Genomic DNA, 14,138 nt, shown 5'->3' on the forward strand with positions numbered 1-14,138 from the left:
GGGCTTGCTGTGACTGATGTATAAGAGGAAGGAGTAAGTATTGCTGATTTACATCAATCCAGACCAGAAACTCCTTTCTGGATTTCTAGCCGTAAGGACTCTAGTCAAGGGCCCAAATGAAATGAAAATCATGCATGTGATTGTGAGGCTCAGTGAAACTCATTGACCCTTCTGACCTCTGTAGCTGCTTAGCCTAATGATTATGCTGGGAGTGGAGGGGGCATTCTTAACTACCACCATGGAGGGAAGACTAATTAAATCCTATGAATGGTAATTGCCTGGGATGCCTAAGTCACTGACTCTGCCAGACCAGTTTTCATATACTTTTGTGTGTGTGTGTATATGTATATGTGAAAGAGAGAGAGAGAGATGGCTTCTCTTCTGTTTATTAACTGTCTTCTGTAACACATTGACCTTTCTCTGAGTAGAACAGTGTTTTGGAGAAGCTGAGGGCCACATTCTGATCTTAGTTAAACTGGTGAAATTCCAAGAGTAACTCCACTGATGTCCATACAGCTACTCCAGGTTTCTGCTGCTGTGAAATTCGACACAGGAGCTTGAGCAGTTCGAGGCAGTGGACCTGTTTTGAGCTGGATCTTATTACAGTGTCTGCAGTAATACATGGAAATCTTACTTGCATTTCTGTTTGTTATATTGTTGTAAGTAATTAAACAAAACACTTCCTGACTGTAACACTTTTACCGTGCTAGGTAAAGCTAAATGAACAGAGCAGGGACGATTGACTCAGAAGGTGAAGCCCCGACCTTTTACTATGGGGACTGTAATTCTAGTTCATACAGACACCTTCTTCCTAGGGCTGGGCTTTTGTTGAAGCAATATCAGAACAAACTGTTCAAGATGTCTGCACTGATTGCCTGTGGATAAAGAGAGGATATTTGTTTTCTTTGGTGCCAATTCTATAATCTTCACAAGCAGCAATATCTAGACTGAAATTCTGTTTGGGAAATAAAGAGAAGAGAAAAAATGAGTTTACTTTGAATTAAGAACTGATGTTACTGACAGACTCTATCACAGATCATCAGTGCAGCATTGACTTTACATCTTACTTGACAATTCTTCTGTCATTGAAATTAAAGAAATTCAGGACACCTTCAAACAAAGCTGTGTCTAATTCACTAGAAGTGTGCTTGTCTGCCTTGGGGGACCTTCAGAAATGTGTATTTATGATAAACTACTTCAAGCATAAAGTTTGCAGACATGCGAGGGTGTTCGTAACTATAAAGAAAAAACACTTCTGTTTAATTCAGATCATTTTCCTGTTTAAATAAATAAAAGGCTCACTTCCCCTCTCCCCGCAACCCCATTTTTATATTTTATTGTAACACAACAAACAAGCAAATCTGGATAGATTTTCTGAGGTCTCTGCTCATCACCAAAGCTTCTGGGGGGCAAGCTACAACTTTCAAAATGTCATTGATCCTGCCTTTGAAATGTAGCACATCAGCAATTCTTTCCATGAGTGCTTAATTTGGTCCAGACATGGGACCAGAGTTTAAGCTGGTTGAAACTGGTGTAGCTATGTTGCAGGCAACTGTGCTGTGCCAGTTTACACCAACTAAGGCTTTGACCTCATGTCTGACCACACTGTTCAGCATAGGTTGTGTTGCTGCATCTGAGAGGTAACTTCATATATTTCAAGTCCAGAAGGGACTATTTTGATTATCTAGGGGCCTATCTACAGTGGATCACTGTTTGGACTATGGGGGTGTGAATAGCATACCATGATGTGCTGTTCTGTAACTACCCCATGTGGATGCTGTGGGTACAAACTAAAAGGTTCCTAATTCTCATTCATGTAATTAAGGGATGACTGTAATCAAGTCACCTCTTAAACTTCTCTTTGCTAAACTAAATAGATTGAGCCCTTTGAATCTGTCACTCTAGGACATGTTTTCTAAGCCTTTAACCATTCTTGTGGCTCTTCTCTGAACCCTCTCCTATTTTCAGCATATTTCTTGAATTATGTAGAACAGAACTGGAAACAGTATTCCAGCGGCAGTCACACCAGTGCCAAATACAGAAGTAAAATAACCTCTCTACTCCTACTCAAGATTCCTCTGTGTACTCATACAAAGATCACATTAGCCCTTTTGGCCACAGAGTTGCACTAGGAGCTCATGTTCACCTGATTATTCATCACAACCCCAAGAGTCCCTACTTCCCAGGATAGAGTCCCCCATCCTTTAAGTATGGCCTATGTTTATCGTTCCTAGATTTGCCATTAAGCCATATTAAAGCACATATTGTTTGCTCTTAACCATCTACGAAGAGATCCAGCTCACTCTGAAATAGTGACCTATCCTCTTCATAATGTACCTCTCTCCCAATGTTTGTGTCCTCTGCAAACTTTATCAGTGATAATTTTATGTTTTCTTCCAGGTCATTGATAAAAATATTAAATACAGCCAAGAACAGATCCTGATGAGACCCTGCTAGAAACATACCCACTCAATGATGATTCCCCATTTACAATTATATTTTGAGACCTATCAGTTAGCCAGCTTTTACGCCATTTAATGTGTGCCATGTTCATTTTATATTGTTGTAGATTTTTAATCAAAATGTCATGTGGTACCAGGTCAAACTTCCTACAGAAGTCTAAGTATAGTGCATCAACACTATTACCTTTATCAGCCAAACTTGTGATGTCATCAAAAAATGATAGTGATGCTCCCCAGAAGGGTATCCAGGGTTGCGATGCACCTCACCACTGCCTGCTCTTAGCATGAAGTAATCTTGTCTCTGTCTGCTGGGGGTCATCTCCCTGAAACCAATACTATCTGGCCCCACAAGCACTGACTTCCAGGTCTCAGACTTCACCCTCTCTGTGCAGGCTAGTACATAGCAACCTCTGAGATTTCAGAGCGTTCCCTATTGTATTCAGCCCCTGTCACTGGACACTCATCGAAATTTCCAAGTTCGCTGTCCCCAAAGGACACAGTATACACATCAGTTTGTTTGAGCCAACTGAGGATTCACACTTAATACCGCAGCACTGAGTACTTATAAGAAAAAACAGAATAAGTTTATTAACAAAGAATAGAGATTCAAATGAGTAATAAGTAAGAATATTGGAAACAAGGTTTACACATAGAACAAAATATAAAATGCAATTCTAGAGCTGCACTTATTAATGGTTACCTTTCCTATTTAATAAAGTAGATTTTCTCCAGAGGATTCTGTCTTTGATAGAGCTGCTGGTTTTCAGGCAAAACCAGGATCCAAGTTTTCATGGGACACAAAGTGATGGATTCTCAGTCCCTTGATGTCTTCATATCAAGACTGGATGCCTTTCTGAAAGATATGCTTTAGTGAAATGTGATATACAGGAGGTCCGGCTAGATGATCTGATGGTCCCTTCTGGCCTTAAATTCTATGAATCTATTAATATACCCCACTTCTTTCAAGGGGTTTCCTCAGTAAATTGGATATTAAAATGACGTGGTTTTTTTTTTTTTTGCTTCTCCGTGTAGTTCCCCAAACTCATTGTTTTGCCCTCAGTGTCAGATTTGCCCACCATGGTTTCCTTCCTGGTGTGCCTGAAGACAACTCCAAGTTGTCTTCACATGTGGCGGTTCAATGACAAGACAGAACACAGCTTTTAGCAAGCAAGCAGGCTGGTCTCTGCTAATGGGCTTCTCCCTGTCAGCTTTCCACCTTCCCCTTTATTCTCTCTCTCCCCCCGCGCATTACATTCTCCAACAGATAAAAGGAATACACTGGCTTTGTTTAACATTCTTATTTACCAATTTCTATCTACCGCATTCCTTGCTCTCGGGCCTTGAGCCCAGTCCTGAGAGGCTTCCCACGATACATATCATCTTGGCGAGATTCCAAGGTTGATGCCCTTGGATAGAGCAGTGTGTGCACTACTCCTACACAACATTCCGGATGTGCCCTGAATGTTGCCAAGCGCATAAACCTTTATGAATCCTACATTCACATCCTTGTGTTGGCTTGAAATGCAGATGTAGATCCCATTGTGTTTGGTTTGCAATGCTTAATCTACAAATGAACTTAGACCAATGTGTGACTATATATCCCTTTCTCTGGAGAAACCAATTCGGTGTGCAGTAAGCTTTGTGTGCAGTAACACCTTGAAACCAACTATAAGTTGGAATTTAAGTCTATAGACATAACTTTTAAAATATAATCAGTACATATATGGCACAACACTATTAATGACCAGCATGATCCTGGCTTTCATTTAAGATCTCACACAACATTTTTTATAGATAAATACTATAACAGCAAAGTGTTAGGTGTAGTGAATTTAATCAGGCTTGATAACAGTTACTATTTCTGAACAGTGAACCCTCTGCCAGTTGGGTTTCTTAGGGTCATAGATATTAACTTAGTTTGATGGGATCTGTTCCATAAACCCATGATGACTGGCATTAGTTTTTTACCTTCCTTTAATTCTTTATTAATTGACTCATGTATCAGCTGTTCAATGATATTGCCAAGGATCAATGTCAAACTCACAGGCCTATAATTACCCACCTCATCCCAGTTACCCATTTGAAATATTGGCACATCATTAGCTGTCAGAAGAATGAGAGGAGACCATATCCCCAAGAATATTTTGTACAGCAAGATTCTTGACTGCTCTCAAAAGTGGGGTCTCCCTTTATGGTGGCACCATGATGTGTGCAAAAAATGGTATGAAGTCATTCAACATCCAGTCAATCTGGAGGGAATATCTGGCACTGGGTGTAGCGCAACATGAAGCGGCTTTGATCCAGAGGATGGAAGAAAAGAGAGAAAGAAGAAAGCAGCTTGCTGTAATCTTGGATTCTAACTCAGATAACACATGGATCTGTGTTGTTCTCAAATTGGGCTCATCAGCCATAAGCTGATTCATCAGGCACCTGACTAGGCTTTTTATATGAATACCACGATCCAGTAGATCAGTGGTTGCCTATAATGACATGATTAGCTTACTTCCAGTGTTTTGGAACTTCCCAGTATTCCAAGACTTCTAGAAAATCAACATTAACAATCCACCAAGTTCCTCGGCCAGCTCTTTTAAAACACTTGGATGCACGTTATCAGTACCTGCTGATTTAAACATTTTCTGATGTTTAATATCCTCAGGAGATACTAGTGGAATGGAAAGAGTGTTATTATTATATGATATGACTACAGCATCTGTTTTTCCCCAAATATAAAACAGAAATATTTATTGAACACTTCTGCCTTTCCTGCATTATTATTGATAACTCTACCTTTTCCATCTAATAATGGACCAGTATAATTGTCAGGATTCTTTTTGTTCGTAATGCACTTTAAAAACTCCTGGTCATCTGTAACTCTGCTGGCTGTAGATTTCTCCTTGTGTGCATTTGCATCCCTTATATATATTCTGCAGTCCCTAGCTTCTGATTTAGAGAACCTGGGAAAACTATGTTGTCCCTGTGAATCCACCATGCTGCAGAAAGAATCCCCTTGGTATGTCCTAATCTAATCGAAATAGGTTCTTATTCCATATTCTTCATCATGTGACCCAAGGTCAGTCTTTTCTTTACCATGAGGGATACTACAGTCCCCATATTGTCCCTTTCAATGATTGACTGTTGTTTGCCACAGAGTCCAAAAATACAAAGGTACAACTATTTTGAAGGCGAAACTTCCACTACTGTATAGTTCTCTGCCTAAGGGTCTGATTCTGCTCTCACTGAAGTCAATGTCAGAGTCCAACTGAAATAAATGGAAGCAGGATCCAATCCCAAGCTCAGCAGGGCCCTTATGCTGATAAATAATTCATCTCCTCCCAAAGCTATGGTACTCTCCCCCATCCTAGGCCCCCAAAGTTCCCTTAGATGATGAACTTGTTTAGAAGCTTAGAGCAGACCAAGTGACATTTCAGGCTATTGGGCTGACCTGAGCCCCTTGGATTTATGTTAAAAGCACACAGTGATGACCTTGAAAACCATTTAGGTGATATCTTAAACAAGGAGATAAGGTTACCTCAATATACGCAGTACTTAAAATATCCCTTATGCTTACTATTGGCAAGTTTCAGAAATACTGCGGTGGCATCATCTCATTAACTTAATGCCTCAGTCTCGAGCAGTGGGCACGATTACAAGGCTGAAGATTATTCTCCGGCTGCAGACATTGCAGCAACAATAATAATAGCAGAGGTATGACTACTATGTCTTCTTTCTGATCCTGCAGAGAAAAACACCTTCCCAACGGATTTTTATCACAGATTCCCATCCTGATATCCAGCTAGCTAAGATTCCAAAACTATACATGATAGGACAATTCCAGCCTGCTCCGGCACTTTGCTTGGGGTAGGAGCGAGGGGGTGAATGTCAGGGAGCTGGTTCTAGCTCCCTAATTTTCAGGGACCAGCCCAACCGCAGCACCATTTACAGCTACAGTGAGGCAGTTCTATGTTCCACCAGTATTCTTTAGTGGATCCTACACCAGAGGAGGGTAGATGTAGCAGACCAACGTTCCACCATGCCATGCTCCTTCCCCACACACCCCTGTGTTGAGAAAGTGCAGAGACAGCAGGCACAGGATTGGCACGCTTGCACCAGAAGAGCATTCCTCTACATCAGGGGTCATCTCTGCTAGGTATTTGCAGCCAGTTTCCAGCTCCTTTGTGCCTCCTGAATGGGGGATATAGTCACAGGTCTCCTCACATGCTTAAAGTTAAGCATGTGCTTAAGTGGTTTGCTGTTTTGGTGCCAGAGTGTGGGACCGAGCCCAAGTGGGGTATGACTTGTGGCAGTTCCTTATTTGCCTCCTAAGCTATGGTAATAAAACTAATAATATAGCTTGTAGTAAAACAGACAACTATGAAAGCCTTGTGTAGCACTGTTCCTAACTCATTCTTCTACAAGTGTATACAGCTACAGGCACTCTGAATATAGGGATAAACATCCAGAAGCATAGTGTGGGCATTGAGGTAATGAATGTAGTATATATGCTTCACCTGGAAAGATGTTTGTATTGTAGTGGAATATTTCAGAACTAGGATGAGGGCACAGATAAAGGTGTGCTTTGTTGTTTCCCTGAGGCAGAGACAAAAGAGAGGGTAGCAGCTATTTGTTGTTCTATGGATCAAACCTGATTTGGACTGAGTAGTGGCAGATGAGTGCCAAACAGATGAATCCTGTGTCTTTAGGCATTGTCCTGACATGTGATGTGTACTAAAATTAGGCTTAAATGGGACCTGAAAGATCTGGTGTCTCTAAATGTTGGTGAATTTAAGGGAAAACAATACAATGTTTTCATTTCTTGGCACCAAATATTTAACAGCCTCTGAGTGCCTTAATAATATTTAATACAAACATTATAAAAATATAAAATGATAAAGCAAAATGCTAAGCTACAGAGCCAGTAAATCCAGTGCTTAAAAATAATAAATAAAATGCACTCAAGAACACTTAATTCCCCACTCACTAAGCATGAAACATTTAATAGAAATCAGCAAAGCATGGCAAATATCAGATAGGTCCTAATTGTCAAAAAGTGCAGATCCAATTTTTGTGCACAGTTACCATGATTGTATGTAGAATCATAGCCATTGCACTTACCAGTAGCCAATTAGAAAAATATCTGGTAATTTTCTATCTGCAACTGAAGAAATTACTAGAGTTGAGCAAATAGACTGTAGTAAATTCAATAAATATATCCTCCTTTTGTTTTTGTTCACAAAATATCCACGGGCAGATAAGGAATTCCTCTAATGTATTTGTTGTTTGAGTTTATTTGTGTGTATATATTTTCTCAATGGGATCCTTATAAGCAGTTTTCTGCAAGTATTCTTGCAAATTGAAAGCTGAGCTACATTGCTTAGTTGTGATTGCTCACATTTTTCCCTATGGCTCCAGTTCAGGGCAGCAGTTAGGCACATGCATACTTTAATTAAGATATATTTATGTGTTTAGGAACTGTCCTATAAGAACAGTTTCCTAAATCGAGGCCAACATTTTTGTTCCTTGATTGGATGACTATCTCTGCTACCAGTACCTACTTGGGACACTTTAAAATTTGCTTTTTGTGCATGCTTGAGCCTGAAAGACTACAAGTCTCTTTTGTGCTAGTAAAAATCACTTGCCCAAATGTTCACAGAAAGTGAACACAAAAGGCAGGAAAATGGCTGATGACAGTTCATTTTTATTTCCTTTTTTTAAAAAAAGTAACAGAATTGTAAACAATACAAGTTATTTCTTCAGATGAATATTCCTTTTTTGCACTATTTAGTCTACTCTAATAATTTGCATATAAATTAACTGCTTAATTGTATGCATATTATTGCTATGCAATTTCACATGCACATCTTTAGCAATCAGGCCTGAAACATCTTCATTTCCCATCTTTCTTCCTTGAGATGTACCACAGTGGTTGTGAAGGATGGGAGGGAAGGCATTGTTTATCGTTTCTATAGCATCAGGAGTGTGGTAGGCTCTTTACAATAGCTAAGAAATTAAGGTTCCTGTCCCAGATCGATTATGCTTTACGGTCTTGTCTACATGGGAAAGTTTTTCAGTGTAACTTATTTTGGGGGCAAAAACTTGCATCCATATAAGAGTCCTTTTAGATTTATGTGGTGTCTTATCCCAATTTAATTAATTAATCTGTTTTGGTAGTGACAAAACTCTATTCTGATTTTGTATCCAGAATTTTTAAAATTCTGCCAGAGCTCCTTGGCTTTGCTATGGCCCTGGGCCATGGGCATGTCCATGTTTCTGCATTTGCTCCAACAGCGCTCAGATGTCTTTGAATTCTGGTGACTACTGTTAAGATAGGACTGGATGTAGTTCTCTCTCCAGAAGGTAAGGAAGTCCAGGACCTTTGGATGGGACCATGCAGAAAGACACAGCTCTTATAGTTGACTCTGAGTATGCAATGTGAACAATGCCCTGAGATTTTAGCTACTTTGACATGTACTGGATTATGAGGCTATAGAGATATCTCATAATGCATCAAGATATAAAGGATTCATGGTGACACAAGTTGCACCATTAATGTCCATAGGGTCTTGAAAGAAAAATTCTAGTTTTAATTGCATAATGTGGGTTTCTAAAGATCCTGGCCTCCTGGACCTATCCACATCCCCCCATGTTAATATTGGTGAGCCAACCACAGCAATCAACTAGGCCTTACCAGGGAGAAATACCCCTTTCTGCCAGTGAAATCTAAGACTTGTTGTGGGGAACAAATATTAGATACGTGGGTCCTATCAGTTTTCCATGTACAATCAGGGAGCCCTGAATCTGCCAATCCATCAGCAGCATCCTGTGCACTGCCCAGCTTTATGACCTGGGGCAGCAACACCCTCTTAAAAAGGGACTGAACTCATTACAGCAACCTCAATAGTTGATCTACCAACACCAAGTTAGTCAGTAGCTGTTGTGGGTGGCATCTTCCTACCATCTAATCTGGGTAGGAATGGGACATTTCAGGAGGAAGGCATGCCACACACCTGTCTCCTCCCCCCCCCCATGCCCACAGCTGTGCCTACTCAGTGCCCCACCCCCTTCAGGAGAAAATTGGAAGCAGTCCTTGCACTTTCTTAGGAGCAAGCCCTGCAATTCTGGCCAGCCCCTGCTCAGGTTGCTCACTGAGGTTGAAAAAGCCTGGCTCCACTGGAGTAATATATCACATTAACTACAGTAGGGCCAGGATTTCACCTTGGGTGGCCATGTAGGCTGACATGGAGTTCAGTGGAGTTTAAGGGACTTTAGTGCCCACCTCCCATTGTAATTCAATTAAATGAGTGTTAGGTGCTTAATTCTCTTAAGTTCCTTTGACAATTCCAGCTGAAAAGGCTAACCATCATCTAACGGAAGGTTTTTTTTTTTTTTAAATCTTTCCTAATTGGTTACATGTTTATCCTGCACTCTCATGAATGTTGTACAGTGTATGCATATTCATTTCCCCTTTTTCTTGTGTAATCAACAAAACATTTATAATTATCATTATATACTGTGATAGACCCAGGCCAGTTGGGTACAGCAGAGTAGTCGAAGGCTGATCTACTGGCCACTGGAGAAGCAGTTTTCTGTTCCTTGACTGACCAGAACAGGGGCTGCTCCAGACTAGGGTGGACATGTGACTCCAATTAGCCTGCAAAGAGTCAGTTAAAGCCATTAGGCTAATGAGAACACCTGACTCCAATTAACCTGCAAAGAGTCAGGTGAGGCCCTTAAGCTAATGTGAACACCTGACTCTAATTAAGGCCACTCTGGTACTATAAAAGGGCTCACTCCAGTCAGGCTGAAGAGAGCCAGGGAGCCTGAGGAGAGGAAGTGTGGCTGAAGGCCTGGGTAATGAAGACACCCTCAAGCCACTGGAAAGGGAGCCATAAGGTAAGGGTGAAGAAGGTGTTAAGAGAGAGAAGCGGGAGAGCTGTGGGGAAGTGGCCCAGGGAAATGTAGCAACTCTGACAGTGAAAGGTTGGCTGTCAACAGCTGTTGCCATTAGAGTCCCTGGGCCGGAACCCAGAGTAGAGGGCGGGCCCGGGATCCCACCAACCCGCCACTACAGAAACATCTCCTGGGAGGGGAAGACAGGCCCCTGTCAGGACAGGAGGCTAAACTGTTCTGGAATAAGCCCATAGGGACAACAGAGATTGTGGGAGTTCTCTCACCAACCTCCTTGCTGGCTTATGATGAAAAGGGCTCAGTAGACTGTAACCCTGGCCCTAAAGAGAGAAGGGCTACATGGAGGGTTGCAGTGAGCCTCTGAGGCCAGCATAAACCGCCTGGAAGTGCGGGACCCACGGGGACAAGGTTGGAGCTCTGTCACAATATATTTTATTTTTACGATCTTTACAGTAATGTAAGGATTATCTGTTAAAAGTGGGCATAGAATACAGTAATAACATAAACAGACAAAGAATGACAAGTATTATACCTTGTTACTGCACTGCATTTGCAAGGATATGTTATAGGGGTTATTTATTGACATTTACATTATAAGGCACTTATTTGCAGGCCTACCATTACCTTGGCTGTTTCAAAAGGCATTCAGCTGAAACATAGGATACAAGATGTCAGCTCTGATGTGCCTAATCCTTAATTAAAAAGAAAATAAAACCACCTCTTTTAAAGCAAATATGTCAATATTTCTATTCTGCAGCGTCAAAACTTATAGCCGTCAATAATGGGATGCTTAGTGAATGTAAGTATTGTTAATCAGGTAAAGAAAAAATGTGATTCAGCACCATATTTAAATACTATACCATGTTTGGTATTTCAGTTACCTTCACGGAGGTTTCTAATGGTGAGTGTCCAATGAGGACCTATATCATCATCTGTATGTATAGCTGACCAGCATAATACAAATAAATGATGCACTGTCAGGGAGCTTCCAGTGAAGGAGAAAGATCAATTCAGTTGACAATAAACGCAGTATCCTCACTAGAGTTGGTCAAAAATTGCAAACATCTTTTCACAAAAGTTTTCATGAAAAAAGTGTCCCCATTTTTTGTGTGTAAAAAAAAATATATATATATATATATATATTTTGACCCATTCGCTTCCTCACAGTCAGTGAAACCCATATCTTCATTAATGATCTGGAGGATGGCGTGGACTGCACCCTCTGCACGTTTGCAGATGACACTAAACTGGGAGGAGAGGTAGATACGCTGGAGGGTAGGGATAGGATACAGAGGGCCCTAGACAAATTAGAGGATTGGGCCAAAAGAAATCTGATGAGATTCACCAAGGACATGTGCAGAGTCCTGCACTTAGGACGGAAGAATCCCATGCACTGCTACAGACTAGGGACCGAATGGCTAGGCAGCAGTTCTGCAGAAAAGGACCCAGGGGTTACAGTGGACGAAAAGCTGGATATGAGTCAACAGTGTGCCCTTGTTGCCAAGAAGGCCAATGGCATTTTGGGATGTATATGTAGGGGCATTGCCAGCAGATCGAGGGACGTGATCGTTCCCCTCTATTCGACACTGGTGAGGCCTCATCTGGAGTACTGTGTCCAGTTTTGGGCCCCACACTACAAGAAGGATGTGAAAAAAATTGGAAAACGTCCAACGGAGGGCAACAAAAATGATTAGGGGACTGGAACAAATGATTTATGAGGAGAGGCTGAGGGAACTGGGATTGTTAAGTCTGCAGAAGAGAAGATTGAGGGGGGGGTTGACAGTTCCTTTCAACTACCTGAAAGGGGATTCCAAAGAGGATGGATCTAGACTGTTCTCAGTGGTAGCAGATGACAGAACGAGGAGTAATGGTCTCAAGTTGCAGTGGGGGAGGTTAGGTTGGATATTAGGAAAAACTTTTTCACTAGGAGGGTGGTGAAACACTGGAATGGGTTACCTAGGGAGGTGGTGGAATCTCCTTTCTTATAAGTTTTTAAGGTCAGGCTTGACAAAGCCCTGGCTGGGATGATTTAGCTGGGGATTGGTCCTGCTTTGAGCAGGGGGTTGGACTAGATGACCTCCTGAGGTCCCTTCCAACCCTGATATTCTATGATTCACAAGCTCATTTTCACTGATTTTGTTCTGATGCCACAGACTGATATGCTTAGACAGTCCTTCAATTCCAGCCACCTTCTTCACTGTCAAGAACTGGAGGGACATATGGAAAGGATGAAAGGGGAATGGCAGGGAAGTGCCATGAAAAGAGAGGGAAGATGGGAAGACATAAGTAGAAGGGAGGACTATCAGATCTGTGTCTTGTTGCTGACTATGATGAATTTTTAAAAGGCACATTTTGAATCATGTCTTCTGGGAATTTCTCAAAACTTGATCTCATAATTCAGTGGAATGATACTCCTATAATTTAAATGTATGTGTTAATTATTCTAACCTAACAGGAGTGAAACATAGCTCTTGTTGATTATGTAGGAAATAATGTGGTTCATTTTTCTTTGTATGGGGCCAAAGACAATACAAGAGGGAAGAAGGTTTTGCTACTGTGTAGACCCTTGACATCAAATTTGAGGATTATGCTGTCCTATAACTAATAAAGTATTCAGTGAGATGGTAGCTGATTACTTCAAGTAGCTGAAATTTCTGCTAGAGTAACAAATTGACCATCACAATAGAGGGTACTGGCAAGCAAATATGTTCACATATACTTCAGAACCTAGTGTCACAATGGCGTTATTTCATTTAGCCTGTGAAAGCCTCAGATACCTTTATACAATGAGCAAAATTGCTGTTGTAGCCTACAGGGTAATAAAATCTGTAACCCTCTGTGTGGGTGACAGAAAGGTCATCTCACTGACAAACTGTCCTATATATCTGTGCAATGCATTGATTGACTGCTAGAATACATATTAGTTGTGATAGAAACCATATGTATTCCTACTTACTTCATGCATTCTTCACGTACAGGCATCTTAGATAGAGTGAGCTGTAGTGTTGTCTTCCCAGAGATTAAATGATTGAATGAAGTAAAACTTTATTCTGAGCAATGGGAGAATATCAAAAGGTTCAGAGATTCAATTCAGCTAAACATCCAAAAGTTTCATTGTTTACTTGAAGCTCATACCAATGATATAAACTTCTTGAGCCTGGAAAATTGAACAGTAACATAATCATGAGAGAATTGTCTTCTCTATGAGATATCTGGTACTTCCTACTTCCAGCATGGCCAATAATAATAGAAGAAAAACTTGTCTTACAATATATGAGCACAGTGGTTCTCAACATTTTCTATACCATGCGCCCATGTTACCAGAGAGAAAAGTTTTGGGACAGACGGGTGGTTGTGACCATCCTGCCTCTCTTACCTGCCTCCCCCACCCCACCTGTTCAAGAGCTCCCTGGAGGTTGGGATTCCCTGGAGCTGGTTGAAATTTTTCCTTTGAAACTTTTTTCAATGCACATTTTTTGACACAATTATTGTTTCTGAAGAAAGTGTACAGTTGCTCAAAAACTGACTTTTCCTCAGAGAGCTGAAAATCCCCAACCCAATTTTTGTTGTTTTTTTTTTTTTTGCCAAAATGTTTCAGTTTTGGACAGGCCTCAGATTTTGTGTATTTCAATGAAAAGTAAAAAGGAAATCTGTTTTTGTTCAGATTTTCTGTTGGAAAAACCTCCATTTCCTGACCAACTCTATAGAGAACAACTGTGGCAGCACAATCCTTTCTGGTCTTCACAGGAACCTGGAAGTGAAGATTCAGCA

The sequence above is a fragment of the Natator depressus genome, chromosome 12, assembly GCF_965152275.1.
Source record: "Natator depressus isolate rNatDep1 chromosome 12, rNatDep2.hap1, whole genome shotgun sequence".
In the NCBI taxonomy this organism is placed as follows: Eukaryota; Metazoa; Chordata; order Testudines; family Cheloniidae; genus Natator; species Natator depressus.